Source organism: Pseudorca crassidens, chromosome 15, assembly GCF_039906515.1.
Source record: "Pseudorca crassidens isolate mPseCra1 chromosome 15, mPseCra1.hap1, whole genome shotgun sequence".
NCBI classification, from domain to species: domain Eukaryota; kingdom Metazoa; phylum Chordata; class Mammalia; order Artiodactyla; family Delphinidae; genus Pseudorca; species Pseudorca crassidens.
The window spans coordinates 88,824,304-88,829,038 of NC_090310.1; positions in this window are offsets into that span (position 1 = coordinate 88,824,304).

Genomic DNA, 4,735 nt, shown 5'->3' on the forward strand with positions numbered 1-4,735 from the left:
TGCCAGGGAGACAAGGCCAAACCCAGCCCTTACCGCTCCCAGCCCTCGGTTCCGTCCCCAGCGCCTCCGCACGCTCTCCTTGACTCCAGTCACAATCCTTAACGTCTTTTGAAAAATGAGGCTTTATTGGAGTATAATTTATATGCAATGATATTCACCAGTTTGAAGCATACGATTTGATGAGCTCTGACAAACAGTCGTGTAACCACCCCCACTATTATGATACAGAACATTCCCATGACCCCCCAATCCCCTCAGCCTCTTGTTGTTCATTCTGCCCCCGGCCCCCCGGCCCTGCCCTGCCCTGCCCACCATTGATCCGCTCTCTGTCACTATAGTTTTGTCTTTCCCAGGATTTCACACAAACAAAGCCACGTAGAATGGGGTCTTCTGGTCCCGGCTCCTTTCCCTTAGCAGCGATGCTCATTCTGCGCATCAGTTATCCACTCCTTTTCTTTCCAGGGTGTAGACGGACCACTTGCCAGCTGACAAATTCATTTCATTTCTTTGGGGTAAATTCCTAGGAGTGGGATTGCGGGATCATTCTAATGCTCGTTTTCTAAACCTTTGAATGTGTTTGTTTTCGCTCTGCCCCACTAGGCTGTAAGCTCCCCAAGGGAAGAGACATCACCTGTGTTGCTCATCGCCATGACCAGAGCCCAGTGCAATTCCGTGCCAGGACCATTGCCCACAGAGTGAGTGAGTGAATGAACCAGTGATGGTGGTGCCTGGGACGGTGGATTTTGGTGATGCTGATGGGAAGAGATCATGGCGCTGAGGGCGATAGAGGTGACGATGGTGATGGAGGTGACTGTGGTTAGGGGACAGTGACAGGGGCTGCTGGCCGTGACAGAGGTGGTGTCTGTGACGGTGAAGGCTAGAAACGCCTCCTTTGCCCTCCGTGGAGACGTTGTGAGGGCCCTCTTTGGATGTCCCCTCCACCTCCCCACCTCCAGACACCTCCAGTCCCCCACTCCAGAGTCACACCTTGGAGCAAGTTGTCACCTAAACCTCCACCCACCCTGAAGCGACTCTTCCCACCAGCTCCCGCTGTGGCCACACCCCCACTCGCCCACAGCTGTGACATCTCACCAGGAACAACCCTCCTTTCTCCCGAACACTCGGCTTTCCCCTCTCCTGGCTTCCTCCTTATCCTGTTTAGAATTCATATTTTCTCTCGAGAACGCCAGAAGTGTTAGTGTATCCATCCTCTCCTGGTACCACTCTCTCCTTGCCAGCGCCTAAGCCGCTGTTCTCCGCTCGGAAAATCAACCGGGAGGCTGGTGCCACCAGAAAGCAGACCGGGAGCTGACCCTGGCACCCGGCCCACGCGCTCCCCCCAGGCCGCTGTGCCCGCCGCTCACACAACCCCCCTGGCTGGCCCCTCCCTGCCTACCGGAGCCTTCCTCCAGCCTAAGCCCCGCCCCCGCCCCAGCCCCTCCTTCACAAAGCAGTGGCCGCTCTGAAATGCAAACGTGAGTCTGGAACTTTCTTGCTGAATCTTTCAGTGGCTTCTGAGAAGTGCCTTCCTCTCAAACCCCTCTCCCCAGTTGACCAGGCCCCACGTGATCTGTCCCCCATTCCTGGCCTCATTCCTGTACCCCCGCTCCCAGGTTCCAGCCACACTGGCCTCGTTCTTATTCCTCCAGGATGCCAAGTTCCCTTCAGCTCCAGGCCTCTCCCAGGGCCAGGCTGCAAACTCCTCGCCACCTTCCTGGTCTCGTCTCCTGCCCTCCCCACTCCAGGCTGGCGACCACCCGGTGTTCCCTCCCGAAAAGCCCTCCTTCAGGCCAAGCCCTTACTTGTGCTCAGCCAGCACCCGGGGCAGCCGTGGACCGTGCCGTGCTCAGCCCTGTCCCCCACCAGCAGGCCCTCCGTGAATGGTGCTTGCTGGGAAAGTGAGGGGGGATTGGAGGCGGGCTGTTCAGCTCACCACCAGGCGCAGAGATGACCGAGGAGGAAGAACGAGCTCCATCCGGGCTTCCTGGGGGCCAGGAAGGCCAGGCCCAGGCAGTGGTCACCAGCTGGGATATGGGGGACCCCCCCCGGGATGCGAGGCCCAACCCAAGGGACCTGGGAGACTCCTGCCCCACGCGGGTCCCAGGCACCGCCTGGGACTTTCCGGGGGGCTGTGCCATTGAGGGAACCTTTGCTGCCAGGGCCACAGGGCACCCGGGCATTTCCTGCCCAGCCTCACTCCCCAAGGCCAGGCCCCAGCCCTGTGGCCCCGCTCCTTCCTCCTCCGCCAGGGGGGTTTCCACCCAGCCTGAGCCCCGCTATTTTTAGCTGAGGGAGAGGGACCAACTCCTGGCCCCACTGCTTCCCCCGAGGGAGCATGGGCAAAATGAGGGCTGGGCGCCAGAGGCTGGGGAGTTGACCCCCTAACTCCCCACACCAGGGTACACCTGGGCAGCCCAGGTGGCCAGTGCATGGGCCCAGTGGGCAGGGGCTCCAGTCCTCGGGTGGGGTGGGTCCAGGGCCTGGGTGGGCTACCGCCCACTTCCTGCGGCCTCGCCCCAGCACTTCAAAGGCTGCTGGCAGCCCTGTGGTCACTCCCGGCTCCCACGCAGCTCAGCCTGAGGGGCGGGCCCGGCGCAGGAGCCCCGGCAGCTTCAAAGTGGCTGGGTGGGCAGCCCTGCGGTTAGATCCCCAGGGCGGGTGGGGAACAGGAAGGGGGGGATAAGGGGGCCCTCTCTGCTTCTGTGTCCTCCCCGCCCCACTGCCTTCCTGGGTGGGCTTAGGGCAAAGGCCCAGACGCTTTCCTTGCCCCCAGATCCTGTCCTGGAGCCAGGCCGCCGGGGGTGGTGATGCCTTCATGACTGTGTGATGTGTGTGCGGTCCAAGTGGGCTCCCCCCGGAGGGCAGCCCCCTAGAGAAACCTCCGGAGCCAACGTGGGGCGCCCCTCCTGGACCCCTCAGGGCCCCGGCTGTGGCGAGGGGGCGCGGACACCTTCCCTTCCGCCCCCTCCCCCCTCCGTTCTTGCCCCACTTTTCTGCCTGAAGCGGGGCAGCCGGGAGGGGAGGGACGGGGGAGAAGGGCCTGCCTGTCTGGGCCCTGGAGCGGCCCCGCCCACACCCTCCACGGAGGTGGGCTGGATGGGCTGCGGTGGGCTTGACCTCGCGCCAGCTCCCCAGAGACCGGCGGGGCGAGAGGGGCGGGGAGCCAGCGCCTCAGAGCAGCCGCCCCGAGCTGAGCAGACGCTGAGAACAGAGACTGTCTGTGAGCAGGCGGGGTGGGGGGGGGGGTGGAGGAAACTTCCAGGGTCCCCTGGGGTCAGCTCCAGGACAGTTGCCATTTTTAATCTGCGCAAGAGACTTAGAAGGAGCCGCGAGGGCTGTAACCTAGATCCGCTCAGGAGGTGCCGGCAGTGCAGCCCAAGGAGAGCCCCCTCCCCCAGCTGCGCACCCCGAAGGGTAGAGCAGGACCTGTGCCAGAGACCCCAGGAGATATCGGGGGCCTTGCAGGGTCCCCCCTGCTCTGGGCTGACTCTGCCCCCCCAACCTCCAGACGCTTCCCCCCTCCTCCGCTCTCTGGTGTGTGGGGGGGGCGGCGTCAGGAAGGAGCCCCACTCGTGAGCCCCCAGCCCTGACGCCGGGCCTAAGCGGAAGCTGGCTGCAGCCCACCCACCGGGGCAGGTGGGAGAGCCACGCCCCAGGAAGGCTGGCCCTGGGGGTCTCGGCTGGAGGCCAAGGGGATCCCCACCCAGTCCTCGCCTGGGCTGTCTCCCACTCTCCAGAGGAGAGCCGAGGGCTCACTCCTGAGACCCCTACCCACGCCCCCCACCTGCTTCTTCACTCTTGGGGTGGCTGCCTGGACGCAGGATGCTGCTGGGGGTAGAGTGGGAGCGTCCCAGTAACGGCCCCGCCTCCAAAGAGGAGTGGAGTGTCAGGAGGAGGGTGACAGGGCACCGGTGTGGGAGACTCCGGGGTCGCCCCCGGAGCTCTCCAAGGACCACTGCGTGGGTTGCCCCTTTGGAGACACCTCCCACCTTCCGCCTCAACACCAGGAGACAAATGTTGATGGTTCTGGGGCTTGGAGGAGCCAGGAGGGAAAGGCAACATCTGTGCCCCCTGGAAACCCCCACCAGTGGAGTCAGCGTCCCCAGGAGAGGCTCTGTGGGCAGGAACCAGGGCTCCAGCTCGGGGGTGGGGGGAAGGGGGGTCGCTGGGGCAAGTGGGCGAGGAGCCATCTCAGGCCCTCTGTGGTGATCCCCTTTCCCGCCATCATCACTGGTCTTCAGGGTCTCCTGCTGAAAACACGTAGCACCCCCAAACCCCAAGACCTGACTCCCAGGCCGAGGGTACCCCATCCTTGCCATCATTCCATCATCCCCGCCCCGCTCAGTCTCCCCTCTCCAGAGCCAGGGCTGGCGGAGGTCCAGGCCACAGTTTCCATCTGGCCACCACGAGAGAAGCTGGCCAGCCCAGGGGTCCCACAGGTGAGGGACCTCCGAGGGGCAGCGGGCAAAAAGCAGGACTGGATTGCCTGACTGATGGAATGGCTCCTGGTGCCTGGTCAGCGGGTCAGGATCCGTCAACATTCATTAAACTTATACACACGTAGACCAGCAAATACTAAACCACCACACTCCCTGGCCTTGCTGCAGAGACAGCTCCCCACATGACTCACAGGCCGGCACAGACTTTTGGAAAAGCAATCTGGCCACACCCTGGCACACTCTTAGGACTCGGGTGTGGAGGGGAAATCACCAAGGGGCAGGGTCCTCAGACAAGG